Here is a 17,500-nt window from a genome sequence, read left to right as displayed (position 1 = left end):
ATGTAACAACTGACACTCTCTCTGTCGTCTCTTTGTATATTTAACACCAAAGATAAAAACTTGCATTGAAAAATCTTCATCAAAAGAATTAAACAAATTTTGTAAAACCTTAAATAAAGGTTTAAGTCTATGACAACTCATAAAAACATGAAAAACAGTCTCCCTTTGTGAGCAAAATGGGCATTCATGGCTTACATCAGGATTCAACACAGATATAAAGGCATTTACAGCAATTATACAATGTAAAATCCTCCACTGCAAATCTCCAATTTTCTTGTTTAATGGTGGCTTGTAAAAAGTTCTCCAATTTGGCTTAAAGCCTTCATCCAAACCTAACACACTTCTCCAAGGTGTATCAGTTTTTCCATGTAAAGCTTTTTTATTAAAACATTTCACACATGACTTGTACAATCTCTTGCCATTCACTTCTTCAAAGTCCATGTCCACTACTTTTTCTGATTCCAGAAAGATTCCACCATCCTCCTCTAAATTAGGTGAAACCATCAACCTTGGAAACCGATCTTTATCATTGGGAGTAATTTCCCCCTCACAATGTTTCCTGAGTAAATCAGTCTCTTCCACTGTAAGGATAGTCTGTATCTTTCGTAAAAGTTTTTCAACCACTCGAGTGGATCTAAACCCCAATTGTGTTGCCACCGCATCCACTTCACTAAGATCTGGTCCTGCCAGCCTCATTAGTTGACGAAGAGTCACCACTTTAGCCTTTATAATATGATACTTTATGATACTGATGCATTAGTAATGTCCAGTCTTAAAGCAAAGGCTCTTCCAGCAGCCAATGCAACGATGTGGGATTGCTTATCCTTTGGAGTTTAAAAAGCCTCCATACTTTAAAAAGATTCCGATAAAAAACTGGAAATTTCTCCACATTTAAAATTTTGGGATCCAATAAAAATAAGGATTTGTCCAGAGTTAATCCTGCAGCAGTTCTTAAAATAGCACTTGCCACTGGTCTCCAACTTACAGACTCTGGGCCTGTTAGGAAACGTTGTATAAATTGTGCACGAAAAGTTGCTGTCCTACTTTGTAGATGCACAAGTCCTTGTCCACCTTCTTGAGAGCGAGAGAGAGAGAGAGAGAGAGAGAGAGAGAGAGAGAGAGAGAGAGAGAGAGAGAGAGAGAGAGTATTTTTACAAAGATTTTGAACAGGAGACTAACAGTTTTTGTAGAAATAAATAACATGTTTTATGAAGAACTCTCAGGCTACAGGTCAGGTTATTCCACAATGGATAATATTTTTATCCTACAGTCAGTCGTTCAGAAATATATTACGAAGAGAAAAGGAAGGATGTACTGTATATTTATTGATTTCTCCAAAGCTCTCGATAGTGTCCAGCATAGTCTCCTGTATTTTACACTCATAAGAAATGGTATTGGTGGAAAAGTTTTTGGTGTACTGAAATCTGTGTATTCTAAACTTAAATCATGTGTGAAAGGAATTGATGGGTAACTGAGTATTTTGGAAGTACCATTGGTGTAGGACAGGGCTAGTGAGTCCTATTTTGTTTATTCTCTTCCTAAACGAATATATAACTATGATAAAGGAAAACTGTAAAGGTATTCAGATTGAAAGTATCACAGAAGTGCAGACCTTGTTGTATGCCGATGATTTGGCCAATGTGTCAGATACAATTGGTAGATTGCAGAAGGAAATTGAAGAGCTCGAAATATTCTGTAACCGATATGGTATGAGAGTGAATTTGAGTAAAACTAAAGTTAAGGTTTTCAGAAGAGCGTTTTAAATAAGAACGAAAAATTGTATTTTGCTGGAGAGCAGATTGAAGTGGTTAATGCTTATAAATATCTGGGTATGTGGTTTACACCAAAATTGTCATGGTGGAAAACCAGACAACACTTAGAAAACCAAGGAAAGAAGGCAATGGCAGGCACAACGGTTAACCATATTTTTGATAAAACTACGACGGTAATAGCCTGCCGAGACCAACAATATGAGACGCCGGTGTTATGGCGCATTTCCACTGCATGGTACGATACGGCACGGCACGGCTCGCTTCGGCTCGCTTTAAATGGTACCACCTCTGTTGAGGTTCCAAGCGTACCGTACCGATACTATAATGTGACGTGAAAACACTGCAGATCACTGATTGGTCAGACAGAATCGTCACTTCAGCGTCATTGTATTTGCGACACGAGACACCAAACCCGCTAGATTTAAATAGCCAGACACCAGCCAACACGGTAGCACCTGTTTTTAGAGTATTTACTTGACAAAAGAAGTAAAAAAAAATCAAACAAGAAATGACTGAATCGTGGTCAGTGGACGAGGTGCAGACGTTCCTCTCGTTGGGTGCCGAGGAGCCGATGGGGCAACACGGAATGAAAAAGTGTTCCAAGAAGTAGCACAGCTCTTAGCCGCACACGGCTACCACCGGACCTACAAACAGTGTAGGGTAGGAACAAATTAAAAAAACGAAAAAGTGACTACCGAGCCAGTAGAGGCGTCAACTATATTAACGATCAGTCCCACCCACTTTGAAGCGGTACTAACTGCCGTGGAAAAGCAACCGAGCTAAAGCGAACCGAACCGTGCCGTACTGAGTCGAGTCGTACCACGCAGTGGAAAAGCGAAGCGAGCCGAACCGTTCCGCGCCGAGTCGAACCGTACCGAGCCGTACCATGCAGTGAAAAAGCGCCATTAAAGTCAATGGAGCGCTGTGAAAAAGTGTCAGACCTCTGTGGGAGCTCGTTCTTGGCTGCGCTGTGATTGGTCAATCTACATTCTAGGGTGTGGCTTAGCCAAAGGCGAATTCCGCGATTCCGTCCGCGTTTCCGCGATCGCGGAAATCATAGGGCCCTACAAGCGTTGTATTTGTTCGATCATATGGTTGCACCCATATTGTATTATGGATCTGAGATATGGGGCTTTGAGCCAGTGGAGTCAGTTATCCTTCTGTAAGAGACTCGTACGAGTGTGAGCAATGCTGTTTTGGGCGACCTGAGTAGATTTGCATTATCCACTACATATGAAAAGGTTTATAATGTATTGGATAAAATGAGTGTCCATGCCTAATTATCGGTATCCAAGAAAATGTTATAATATGCTCTTTCAGTTGGATGAAGTAGGTGGAAAAATATGGGTGACCTGCATGTAGTTTCAGTTCATGGTTCATTATCCTGATGGCATTGGGATAAAAACTGTTCATGAGTCTGGTTGTGCGTGTTTTAATCGATCTGAAGCGTTTTCCAGATGGCAACAATTCAAAAAGCTGATGGGCTGGATGATTCGGATCCGTCACAATGTTGTGCGTTTTCTGCAGGCGGCGGGTGTTAAAAATGTCATCCAGGACCGGTAGCTGTTGATTAGTGATGTTCTGTGCGGTTTTTATAACTCTTTGCAAAGCCTTTTTATCATCAGACGAGCTGCCTCCATACCACACCAGCATATTATATGTGAGGACACTTTCAATAGAACAACGGTAGAATGACACCAGGAGCCGCCGTGACAGAATTATTTTCCTAAGCATTCTGAGAAAGTACATCCCTCTGCTGCGCCTTCTTGACTAATGCTGAGATGTTTTTTGTCCATGAAAGGTCCTCAGAAATGTGTGTGCCCAGAAATGTAAAACTTGATACTCTCTCTACTATCTCCCCATTGATGTGCAGTGGTGTGTGAACAGTCTGTTTCTTCCTAAAATCAATAATAAGTTCTTTCGTTTTCTTGATGTTTAGGGTTAGATTATTCTCCGTGCACCACGTCGTCAGCCTCTGTTCCTCCTCTCTGTATGCAAACTCATCTCCTCTGGTGATCAGCCCCAGCACAGTCGTGTCATCCGCAAATTTAATTATGATGTTGGTATCATTAGATGGTACACAGTCATAAGTATACAAGGAGTAAAGAAATGGGGCCTTGTGGGGCTCCTGTGCTGATTAGCGTAGTTGTGGAATAATGTGAGCCCATCCTCACTGACTGTTGCCTCTTTGTTAGGAAGTCTTTAATCCACAGACAGATGTTGTGCTGTATGCCTAGGTCAGACATCTTGTAAAACAGTCTGTTTGATTAGATGGTATTAAAAGCAGAACTGTAGTCAATGAACAGAAGCCGTGCATACGTCCCTTGATGTTCCAGGTGGTGCAGTACAGTGTGGAGTGCAGTGTTGATGGCATCATCTGTCGACCTGTTGGCCCTATATGCGTACTGGTGGGGGTCCATGGTGTGTGGCAGAGCAGACTTGATATGATATAAGACCAGCCTCCCCATGCATTTCATAATTATAGATGTTAGTGCAATTGGCCTATAGTCATTGAGGGATGTTATAGTAGCCTGCTTTGGCACCGGCACTATTATAGACGTCTTCAGGCAGGTTGGAACAGTGCACTGCAACAGAGACAAGTTGAAGATGTTTGTGAGTACCTCACCCAACTCAACTGGACAGTCTCTGAGTGCACGCCCTGGAATGCCGTCTGGTCCAGATGCTTTCCATGCCTTAATTTTACGGAGAGTCACCTCAGTTGGTTGAAGAATGAGCACCTGGCTATGTATGTCTGGAGCAGGGTTGATGGTAGTCTCAGTACTTTCCACCTCAAAGTGGCTGAAGAACCGGTTAAGCTGTTCTGCTATTGAAGCACTGCTATTAGACAGGCAAGTGGTGTTAATCTGCCCAGTGATGTGCCGAATCCCCTGTGAAGCCCGGCGGGGGTCGTGCAGAAGTGGTTCTCAATCCTCTGCTTGTAAACGGCCTTAGCATCCCTGATGCCCTTCCTCAAATTCGTCCTGGCTGCACTGTAAAGCTGCCTGTCACCGGACCGAAAAGCAAAATTACGGACCTGCAACAGGTGTTTTACATTGTTGTTCATCCACGGCTTGTTGTTAGGAAATATAAAAATCCGTTTCGTGGGGGTGACATTGTCAATGCAGCATTTTATATAGAATAGCACAGAGGATGTATAGATGTCGATTTTATTGTCCACAAATACGGTCCAGTCAGTGCGTCTGAAGCAGTCCTGCAGCTGCTCAGATGCTCCTTCCGGCCATATTTGTATTATTCTAGCAGTGGGTTTGATCCGGTTGATAATTGGTCTATATGCTGGAGTCAAAAACAGAGAAATATGGTCAGACAGTCCTAAGTGGGGGAGAGGTGATGCCTTATATCCATGCTTGACGTTACTATAAACATGGTCAAGTATGTTTTTCCCCCTTGTGGGGCACTTTACATGCTGGTAAAATTTTGGGAGAACAGTTTTTAGGTTGGCTCTGTTGAAATCACCTGCTATGACAAAGGGTTCCTTCTGGATAAGCCCGCTGTTGTTTTCTAATAGCAATTAGCAAGTAGGCCAAAGCTGTTTTGATGTTGGCATCCGGAGGTACGTAAACAGCAGTGATAACAACAACTGTAAATTCCCGCGGCAGGTAGAAGGGGCGACATTTTACTGTTAAATACTCCAAGTCCGGGGAGCAGTAGGTGCCAGTTATTACAGTGTTTGTACACCAATTGTCGTTAGTGTAAACACATAGCCCCCCTCCCCTGTTCTTAATCCACGGTCATGTCGGCTCGGTGCACTACACAGCCTGCTAGTTGAATAGCCTCCGCTGGGATCGCTGGCTTGAGCCAAGTCTCCGTAATTACCATGGCACAGCAGTCCTGGATGGTTTTCTGCGTAGATGTAATGAGTTCCAGCTCACCGATTTTATTGGTAAGTGATCTTGCATTTGTGGCGAAGAGGCTCGGCAGTGGAGGCTTGTGTGGGTCTCTGCCTAGCCTAGCTCGTATCCCGGCTCTGCAGCCCCGATTCTGTCTCCGTTCCCCTTGCCGCCTCTGTCGCTTCTCGGCTGGGAGAGTAATCCACGGAGACCCCGGTGGTCTGGCGAGCTCAGATGGTATGTTGTGTCTAGGATCTTCCTGGTTAAAAATACAGCCCCCAGGCGTCGAACTGATGACGAGAAGTTCGTGCCGGCTGTATTTTATGTATACTTGTGCATACGTGTTTCTTAGAAAGAGATAAACTATTAGTAAACTACTCAAAACATGTCGATATGTGCGCCGCCATCTTGCATCCTTGCATCACACTCAGGTGTTGAGCAGTGCTCCTGTCTTGTGCACACATGTCGCTTGCACGTACTGTGCTAGGTCAGGAGTGGAGCAGGCCTTGATACACTCTAAAAACTCCTGGGTTATTTCTTCAACCCATTTTCTGGGTTATTTGTGTTGGGTTAAACTTATGGGTTATTTTTTCAGAGAGTACCCATTTTCTGGGTTATAGGGCTAATATTTTGACCCAATTCCTGGGTTGTTTGAGTTTCTGGGTTATTTTTCAAAGAGTAACCCATGTTCTGGGTCCCCCCTCGGCCCCTCCCCCTGCAGTTGTTCTGGAATTTTCTCAGGAGACATTTGAAATAACCGACACTTCGCGCTCGATCCGTCTTGGCCTGTGCTTCTTCGGTGCAACTTCGTCGTGTATTCAAGGTAAGCGAGTATTTTCAGTGTTGATATAATGTAATATTTTCTGTGTCCATGTCCCCGTTGCTAGTTTAGCACCATTTGCTGAAAAAATTACCATGGCTTTGCTACGTTGAGACTAGTGTTAGCTGTGGTAACTTAATTGTGGTTGTCATGTAGCTACGCTATCGCGAAAACATCTAACTTAACTAGTTTAAAGTCTGTGTAAAGTCAAAATAAATATGTGTTTTGAGTTTGTCAGACTAAAGAAGAAAGTGTAAACCACCCAGACAATTTGAATGATTAAAAATAACGATAGGTTCATGATATTAGGTGACAAAATGGTTGAAATGCTTTTTACACATTGTTGAGAAATACATTTATGACCTAGGCTATTTAATGTGTTTAGAAGAAAATGACTGAATTCACTTTACACGGTCTTTAAATTCTATTTTTCATAACATGTGCTGTACTTATCTCATTGTTATAATAACGGCAATAATACGGTAACGTTAAGTAACGTTAGCTAACGTTACAGTCCAGCTAACTTAGTGGCGACGTCGTGCCCATAGACCGTATATAAACGTGTCGTGCCGCGGCTAGAGCGACGACACAATCGTTGAGTTATGTTTACCAGCTGCGCCGTGCTTATCATATCATACAGTGCTCTAAGTTACTGGCTGAAGTAAAACCTGTTAACCTTTGCAAGTGCGCCGGCGCACTGAAGCGTTATTTGGTTAAATAGTTCAAAGTTACTATCAGATTTAATGTTATTACCGTGACAAACTATACATCATTAAAAATATATGACTCAAGTTTCAGTATTTGACCACTATTGTATTCTGAGAAACTTATATTGACAGTTATGTCTTAATTTGTGTCAGAAGTTATGAAAAAATTAGTCCTTTAATATGAATTATGATCGTCAGCCGCTCTCATTCAAAAAAATGACAGTGCTTGACAAAACAACGTGCCTCAGGGCTTTTAGCTCAAAAATGTGCAGATTTGGAGAAATATTGATAGATTCTCATAGGTTTACATCAGAGTTCTATAGACAGGAATAATATTTATTGAATTTATACCCAAATGTGTCGATGTAATAATTATGAGCACTGGATACTCTGATGTAACGTTACTGTGTTTTCAATCCATAAGAGCAGCCTGAGGTCAAGTCTTTGAATTGTTGCTAACCTCTATATTGCTATGTTTTCTCCAGGTCATTTTAAATGGACAGCTTTGTCGCTGATGTGCCAACTCAGTGGCGGCTTTCTGAGCTGATAGAGAATTTTAAAGGTGAGCATTTTACTCTTACTACCCTTATATCATCTCTCTATACCTAAAAAAATGTCTTTAATTGGGCTTAAATGTGTCGGTGCAAGATTCTGTGAAAGTCACAACTTCTTCGACAGTGGAGTATGCATATCTATATAACCCTTATAGTTAAAAGATACTTGTGCCTTGTCTTTATGCTGTTATGCATAAGAATAGGCCAGATATTCACCTTTGCATTAATGTCATTACACTTGTTAATGAAAGAAAAGATGGACAGTAGTATAGACTGTCATTCACACTAAATGGGCAATGCTGCAAAATAACCACATCAGTTAACTAGGAAATTGGGCCACGTTAAAAAACAACAACACAACATTCCCTTAAAAGTGATTATTTTTTAGCTTTATAATCAAAGAGTGTCTGGTGAGTGGTTCACAATTGTCTCGACTTATTAGTAATACTCATGTTGTCTTGTTTTCTGTCTTTCAGATGAAGACATGGATGAGGAGGCATTTCTTCTCTTAGATGAGGACACTATCAAAAATCTTGTCCCCAAAGTTTGTCCCAGGCTTAAATTCCTAAAGCTCTCCAGAGACTTTAAAGGAGAATTCCGGCGAAAAATGAACCTAGAGGTAATTAATACATGGTTACCGAGTCGACCGTTCTTTGGGATTTGTTTTCATGATAATCGAATGTAAAGAGTTTTATCTCTAAAAACTGATTAGCTTATAACGCTATATCGAATATAAGTAAAAAGAAATCGTTTGTTAATACCACTAACAAGGCTCAAAATAGCCTAACACTAACACGGTAGCATAATGAGGGTCCCTACATGCAAACCGAAGCATTGAGAACTTTGTAAATGTACAGACAGTTTAATAAGAAGATACTTTATAAAGACAGTACATTACGCGTATACAGGCAGGAGCCATCTTGGAAAACAGACTCGACCAGTCGAGCCATGAACGCCGTGCTAAGACAGCTGAACTGTGACTTTAACCTATAGACCAGCTCACGTAGCACGGCGTTCGTGGCTCGACTGGTATGTACTGTCTTTATAAAGTATCTTCTTTTTAAACTGTCTTTACACTTACACAGTTCTCAATGCTTCGGTTTGCATGTAGGGACCCTCATTATGCTACCGTGTTAGGCTATTTTGAGCCTTGTTAGTGGTAAACAATTTCTTTTATATATATACTAGCGTTATAAGCTAATCAGTTTTTAGAGATAAAACTCTTTACATTCGATTATCATGAAAACACATCCCAGAGAACGGTCGACTCGGTAACCATGTGTTATTAACCCCTAGGTTCATTTTTCGCCGGAATTGTCCTTTAAAGGACAAGTTCTGTATTTTACACTTAAAGCCCTGTTTTCAGATCTTTTCTGATGAAATAGAACGGTTAAGATTGAAATTTGGACACATGCTGCTGTCCCGAGAATTTTTGGTTTCTGTGGTAGCACCCCCACCTCCACAATGGCTGCATAGGTGCACTGGAACAATCCTACGATTAACTACGATAAAACCTGTTGGAAAGCATCTTTTGCAGCGATTTTTGTGTGAGCATATCAGTGAACACCCCTGACCACTCGGTAAGTTTCACGTCTTTGTAATCTTAACCGTTTTATTTCATCAGAAACTATCTGAAAACAGGGCTTTAAGTGTAAAATACCGAACTTGTCCTTTAAGCCTTAAATTCAATCCAGTTATTGAATGTTGTCGAATGTTTGAGTTGTTTATTTTTCTATTTTTTCTTTCCAATATTGTTATTACAGTCTGACCTAAAATAAATATGAAAATAAATATGTCCAAGTGTGTGTGTTTTTTATATATATATCTATATATATATATAGTTTAATTTAATTTAATGCAATAAAAATGTAAAAGTGCTTGAAGTGTGTAATATAATTTAAAACAAAGTTTTATTTTCTGAAATAAGGCATACTGGCATAGTAACCCAAGTTAGGTTATTTTTGACCCAACTCCTGGGTTAAAAAGGGACCAACTAATTTCTGGGTTATTTAAACCCAGATATTTGGGTTGTTCTTTTGACCCAGATATTTGGGTTGTTCTTTTGACCCAGAAGTTGGGTTATATTAACTACAATGTTGGGTTGTTTTAACCCAAAATTTGGGTCAGGTATTTAACCCAGAAGTTGGGTCAAAAAGAATAACCCAATTTTCTGGGTTGAAATAACCCAGAAATTAGTTGGTCCCTTTTTAACCCAGGAGTTGGGTCAAAAATAACCCATTATGGGTTATTTTTGACCCAGGAGTTTTTAGAGTGTAGTTGCCCCTTTTTGGCCCAACCAGACCTAGTTCCCCTTGACAGCCCTTCCTGACTTTCCCCTGAATACATTCTCAGGGACGGGGCATGATGGCACCCGCATTCAGACCCCTGGAGATATTCCAGACCGGTCCTAAAAATGGATGCGGAAGTGGTTACCGCAGGAAATATGTGGTAGTCACCTTCACTTCTGCGAGAGCACCCCCTAAGAGGAAGTATTGCTTACGCCGAATAGAAGTGGAACCTATTCGTTGAGTGAGTCTTCTCTCCGTGAGGAGATCCTGAAAGCGTTCGTTCCTTTCAGTGCGTTCGTTCCTTTCAGTGCTCTCTTTCCTGCAAGATGGGTTGGAGTGAGAGCTGTGTCCTTTACCCTCAAATTATGTTGCCTCTATTTTTTCTTTGACGCACATCATGATGCAGTAGCTGGGAACCACGTCCTGATCGTCAGGTTCCTGAGGGAGCAAGGTAACTGCCTTGCCCCCCTCTTTATCCTCTTGGGCTTTATCTCTGGTGCTACTGCACTGCAGAGACCACCCCTGAGTTAAAAAACAGTGAGTTAAAAATTCTGTTTTTAAAGAAACAGTTCTCCTGCTCGCATGGTCTCTACTAGAGGGTAGGGACTTGCTCGCTTTCGGTCAACGAGTTGTGCCTGGAATTCGGGCCGGCTAACTCTCACGAGCTGATACCCCGGCCTGGATGTGTGGCCAAGGTTCCTACCTCTCCCTAAAGGTGGGACCAGGTGGTGAGCCTGCAAGCGCAGCCCCGGAGGAAGCAGACCCAGCCCTGGCTTTCTTTGTCCGTTCGCTTCATTGCGGCTATACGTGCACAGAATGCAAGCCTTAAGACCTCAGACCAGCTCTTGTCTGTTAAGGAAGTCAGCAGAAAGGGAAGGCTATTTCCAAGCGACGTTGGCCCACTGATAAAGGTGGCTGCCTTCATCTTGGTGAAAAACCTGAGATGCACGTGTCCACTTACATGGTGAGCTCCTCTGAAGTGAGTGTGTGCTCCCACCTAGGCATTGATAGAGTGCAGTTGCACTTGAGCCCGGATCAAAGTGTCGGCTTGCTGCGCCATTCCCCTCCTATGGACTGGATATGTGCGCAATTCTTGCTCCAGTAGAGTTCCCTCTTAAACCGAACCCTGTCGAGTTTCTCCACACCCTCCGGCGACGGACGCGGCAGGGCGTCCGAAGCCAGGCCTACCACTCGTATGCACTAGTGGAACTTGTGCTAGGCTGGGTCCATATATTGTGATCTCCACGGTCCCTTCCTTCCATGTACAGGGAACACTTTCCCAGTGGTCCTGTAAGAACAGCAGTGACTCCCCTGGCCTAAAGCCCTGTCCCTTCTCCCTAAGTGTGATCCCCATTCAGTCCACGTCGACTACGTCCTCCGTTTCCTATTTCAGGGAACGGTGGGTTGCATACGCAACCAGGACGTTCTCTTGCGTTCGGATGCTGGTGTTTGCAATGCAAAATTTGAAGACGCATCTGGAGGGAATTAAACCAAATAATTCTCAGTTATCCAACACAGCCTCTGCTGAGGCACATCGAGGGATTTATTCGGCAAACATGTTTCCATCACAGCCTCAATTGCATGCTCTTACAATGGAGGTTGCAGCAGAGATGAAACTGAATCTAAGTGCAGCAGTCTTTATTTACAAAACCAAACGGATTCTCAGAATAAGGAACAAGAACAGGAACAAGATCGGGAACAAAACAAAACAAAAAAATGCATTGTTAAGAACAAACAAAGGATAAGACAGAACACAGGGTTTAAATAGACAGAACTTAAGAGCAAATGAACAAGACACACCTGAACTGAACTAACAATCATTCAGAAACTATAGAAACAAACAGACAGGGGGCGGAGTAAGACAGACCTGAACTAATATACAGATTAACCAAACACAGACAAGAACAGAAATCAAAACAAACTGACATTGTGACACATGCATACGTTTTTGTAAGCAAATATTTAGAATCCAGCCGCATCTTGGCATTTCAATCCAGCACTTGTTTTTTTATGCGATATCCCAAAATTTGCATAAAAACAGGTGGATGGAAACATAGAAACTCACTTCAGAACAAACCGTATTTGGGAGTTCCTGAAGAATTCTGTCTTGTACACAGTATCAAACTCTGTTATCCTACAATACCAAATGTTTCATGAGATGATTCTGGTTGTCTATATGCACTGTTGCTCAAAAACATCCCTTCTTGGTCCATGGACATAAAGACGAAGGAATGAAGAAACTAAAGGAATCTGCAACTGAACATACAAGTTGTTCCTGTACATCAAATGTATTTCTGTTATTCCTGTTATCATGTCAAGGTCATAAGTACAATCTACTGGCAATACATCAACCTGAGAAAAATGTCAACCTTAAATGCAAATCACTTTTTGACGACCTGCCAAATACAAAAGTGTAGAGATGGTAAAGACACACCTGTAGAGATGGTAAAGACACACCTGTAGAGATGGTAAAGACACACCTGTAGAGATGGTAAAGACACACCTGTAGAGATGGTAAAGACACACCTGTAGAGATGGTAAAGACACACCTGTAGAGATGATAAAGACACACCTGTAGAGATGATAAAGACACACCTGTTTAGCTCCCGCTCAGTGTTGTTGGATTGGTGCGGGCAGCTCATGAAATCTGACAGCTCCTGCGTGAACTTCTGGAGTTTTAAACTGAGAGGGAAACAAAGGCATTTCATTATATCGTCAGTTCTCTGAAGTATCAGTATCGCTGGTCAATCTTCATTCTCACGCACCTTCTGGCCGGCTTTATAACAGAAAACTCGCGTCTGAGTTTTGCACAGTGCAGCTTCTGAAGCGCCTCTGTCATCGCATCGCTGAAAGAAAAAGAGCATATCTCATTGTTTTGCTGCTCGTTAACTCTATTTCTAATGTCTCTAAATGATCAACAAGATCAAAACTGCTGATAAACCTGCTGCACACAATCTATTACATTAGTTGCATCTGTAGGTTCTGTTTTACTCTTAAAAATAAAGGTTTGCTTTCAGCAAAGAACCCTATTCTTTTTAAAGAACTCTTGGCTGGTTATCAAGGGTTCTTGATGTTTCATTACCGGTTCTTTAATACAGAACTAAGAGAATCAAAAGACCTATGGAAACTTTACAGGATTTCCTATGACATCAGACCCCTGTTGTTTCTATTTTGGTCTTTTTAACTGTAGATTTAGAAATCATGCTTTTCCCCTGTTGTTGTTTAATTTCATGAAAACAGACACCTGTCATTTTGCCAAGAGATATCTTATTTATCTTATCATATTGTAAGACATAGGAGAGAGTGATCCAAACAAAGGTCTTCATTCCAGCATCTCTGTCATCTCTCTGCCCTCTGGACAAAGTGTTTAAAAAAAAAAAAACATTACCAGAGGAACACCAGAGGAACATATTGTTCCCATTAACATTGGAATGTATACCCCTATGCTATGCCTCGATGGAATCTCTTTCCGCACACACCCAAAGTCTCTCACACACATGTATTCAAGAACACTATAGCAAAAACTCCAGTGTTAAATTAACTCTCCTGGGAGTTTATATGGCTCCAGCCTCAAGAGTGTAAAGTGTTAAAATATGAGTGTTAAATTAACACTCAAGAGTGTTAAAGTTAATGAGATAATTAAGTGATTAATTGAGTGATGATTGAGCATTATTGAAGACACCTGATTTTATCAAGCAGAATCACCAAAGGAGAAAATCTATTTTTTTAAGTCGCCATTATGGAGATCAGTGTTTGCTTTAGTTGGGCTCTTGACCCTTAAAATAATAACATTAGATTTTGTTTGGCTGCTGTATGAGCTATGACAGCTAGATGTACAAAGAGAAAATGTGTTCAGGTGTTGTTGGTTATATTAAATAATCATTATTTGACCTGAATTACTAATCTCACATAGAGAGATAGCTTTACATTGTTGATTACAGCAGGCATTTAATTCTATAGCATATGGTTATCAGCATTTTCAGTATTATCAAAATATTTCTTAAAAGTTGTTCTGATAAAATATCCTAGCATTTTTCTTTTTATTCAGACAAATTTGACCTCAATAATCAGCCTGTGAATCTCAACAATGGTGACAATAATAAAGCATGTTGCAGTGAATTCTGGGTGCCACCAATCAAAACTCAGCCATGGCTCCCATCATGCATTGCTGTATGAATAAATTATAATCTGAATTGGTTTAGTAATTTCCTTTTCCTAATTGAATTATTTTTGTCACCATTGTTGAGATTCATACATTGATTATTGATGTCGGTGTGTGCCTTAAATAAAGATTTTTCTTTTTATCAGAACAAATTATAAGAAATCCTTTGGGTTAATGTATATCGTCACTGGATCTTACACTGACTGCAGACTCACTGTGACGCTGTAATCAATAATATTAATTTAAATCAGAGATTAGGCTCAAAATAAGTTCAGTGCTTCAGGTCAAATGATGATTATGTTAAGACATGACCAACAATTCCTGATCACCTTTTCTTTTTGTTCATCTGTCTGTTATAGTTTAGTTACAACAGCCAAACAAAATTTAAAAGGAGATATGTTAAAGGTTGTGTAGGTAAGAATTGTCTAAAGAACTTTTTTTCAAATTGGCTTAAACTGTATTTATATACCAATGCATAATTAAAATGTAAGTACTTTGAAAAAGAGAGTATAAAAATTGAGTGACTATAGTGTATTTAATCTTCAAAAAACACAGGCTCATTAATTCCATTCGGGACGAAACAAGTGGTTGGCTTGCGCGACTGTCACTCTCCGTCGCCATGACTACCGCCGCTATTACTGGCTCTGCCCACGTGCGCACAGTCGCGCACCCGTTTTTAGGTGGGAGTGAATGGAATTAATGAGCTGTGTTTATTGAAGATTAAATACACTAGAGTCACTCAGTTTTTTATACTCTCTATTTCAGAGTACTTGCATTTTAATTATGTATTGGTATATAAAGACAGTTTAAACAAATTTGAATAAAATTCTGACCTACCCTACCTTTAAGGGTCAACCGGCCATCTAAAGCAAGCACTGATCTTCATAATGGTGACAAAAAATAGATTTTCTCCTTCAGTGATTCTGCTTGTTAACATCAGGTGTCTTCAATAATGCTCAATCATCACTCAATTAATCACTTAATTATCTCATTAACTTTAACACTCTTGAGTGTTAATTTAACACTCATATTTTAACACTTTACACTCTTGAGGCTGGAGCCATATAAACTCCCAGGAGAGTTAATTTAACACTGGAGTTTTTGCTGTGATTCACAAAATACAATGATTACAAATGATTATGAATGTATATAAAAACTAATCATACAGATACATAATACTACTAATTATGAATATTAATAAAAAAGTAATAATAATAATACTGAAAACAATATTAAATTATGAAATTTTGGTCTTCTTTGAAACTATATTTTAGTTTGATAATGTTTTTTATTTATTATTTTGTATTAAAAATAATACAACCCTCAATTTTTGTTAGTGAGGAGTTCCTTCCAGTTTGCAGACATTTTTTTGTTCTTTCTTTGTTGATGACGAACACAAACTTTCCAGAGTCGTGCGATGGCACGTGCGTCATCACTACCACACACACACACACCTTACGGCATTGATCCTGGCTTCTGTTCACACAGGCCGGGTTCCGGGACTGATCCCGGCAATGTTACTAGATCCCCAACCCGGCATCGATCCCGGGACGTGTTTGCATTCACACAGAAGCAATCTGGCAATTTTGCGGCAATTTCCCGGGATCAACGCGCTGTGTGAAAGGGGCTCAAGTTTCATACCATTCCGATGAAGCAAAAAAACAAAAAACAAAAGAATTTACAGAAGAGCGCCAGAGGTTCTTCTTGAAGAGCAACAATTTTCGTTACAATTTTCATTCCATCTGATCAGAAAACAAGGTTTTTGATATATCAGCGCTCAGATCTACAAATAAATCAATAGAAGAATTTAAAATAATTTTCATCGCAAAATGTATGTTCAAATTCATCCGCATACATAGACGATAGCAAATGTGAACTTTGCAATTGTTTATATTGTCACAAAATGTGCCGTCCAGCTCTAATCTGATAAACGCTACTATAAGGCATTAAGATTTTAATATGTCATAAACATTAACATCGTGATTTTCTGTAAAGCTGTTCTGAAACTGTGTATTGTGAATACATTAATTGTCAGACTTGAGGAATTAGTTGTGCAGAAATACAGCAAATGTTCAAACATTTCCACCTCAGTAAAGAGAAGGATTTATTTGAAGCACAATAGAAACCGCTTTATCTCTGACTCAGTCCTGGACAGCTCTACATCTAGAACATTTCTATTCTGATTATAATTATAATGACGTTTCCATCTAAACTAAGGACATCGCTTGTGTGTTTCACTGTAAAAAAAAAAATCTGTTCAATTTACGGTAAAATACCGGCAGCTGTGGTTGCCAGAAATTTACCATATAAAATATGGTAGCAACATTTAAGGTTTTACAGACTTAACTTAAAATTTACAGTAATAAACCGTATTTCATTATCTAATATAATGTTAATTTACCAACCTATTGAAGTATTAATATCTGTTTTATTGTAATACACTGATAACCACCAATCACTACAGATATGAGAGTCACATGACCAATCAAAGCTCATCACACACAGCTCGTCCACAAGAGAGTTACCGTAATACAGATATAGAAGCTGCACAGTGTCATTCAGACAAACATTAAACACCACATTTTAAAGATGCAATAAACATTGATTTAACAACATTAAATGTAACATAAAACCCTAATGTACATAACTGATTAAACTATGAAAACTATGAAGAAACAGTTATTTCAACAAAAATACATAAAATGTGAAGTGTCACGCAGGGAATTGTAGGAATGTCAATTTACGGATTTTCACTGTAAATTATACAATGAGTTGTTTATTTCACTTTCAACACTGCAAAAAATGCTTTTCTTACTTTTTCTTACTTTTTCTTACTTACTATTTTTGTTTTTTTTCTAGTCCAAACATTTAAAAATTGTTAAATCAAGAAGCATTTACTAGAGAAGTAAAAACATAATACATTCTATTTTGTTTTAAGATAAAAAGAAAGTAATTTAAGTAATTTTTGCTTAAAACAAGCAAAATTATCTGCCAATGGGGTAAGAAAAAAATTCTTGGTTTCCATTCGAACTCAGATTTTTTTTCTTACCCCATTGGCAGATAATTTTGCTTGTTTTAAGCAAAAATTACTTAAATTACTTTCTTTTTATCTTAAAACAAAATAGAATTTCTTATGTTTTTACTTCTCTAGTAAATGCTTCTTGATTTAACAATTTTTAGATATTTGGACTGGAAACAAAACAAAAATACTAATTAAGAAAGTATTTTTTCCAGTGAAAAACTGTAAATTGAACGGTATTTTACAGTAAAATTACATTAAATGTACCATTAGATCTATCACAGTTATTTACCGTATATAGTAAAGAAACTTTAACCAATTAACAGGTTT

The 17,500-nt window shown here is 39.5% G+C and overlaps 1 protein-coding gene and 1 long non-coding RNA gene across 2 annotated transcripts in view; one reads left to right on the top strand and one right to left on the bottom strand.

Annotated features, from left to right (window-relative positions):
* LOC306986055 (alpha-2,8-sialyltransferase 8E-like) overlaps positions 1 to 17,500 on the bottom strand; it is a 58,239-nt gene that overhangs the window by 13,721 nt on the left and 27,018 nt on the right. The gene's annotated exons all lie outside the window — the stretch shown is intronic.
* LOC306986057 lies at positions 6,363 to 9,675 on the top strand. Its single transcript, XR_013794902.1, has 3 exons — positions 6,363 to 6,443; positions 7,633 to 7,709; positions 8,178 to 9,675. It is a non-coding gene; the product is annotated as an uncharacterized lncRNA (long non-coding RNA).

This window comes from Phoxinus phoxinus, assembly GCF_949152265.1.
Source record: "Phoxinus phoxinus genome assembly, chromosome: 18".
NCBI lineage: Eukaryota > Metazoa > Chordata > Actinopteri > Cypriniformes > Leuciscidae > Phoxinus > Phoxinus phoxinus.
Note: the sequence above shows the minus strand (reverse complement) of the source record. Positions and strands in the feature narration are given on the sequence as shown.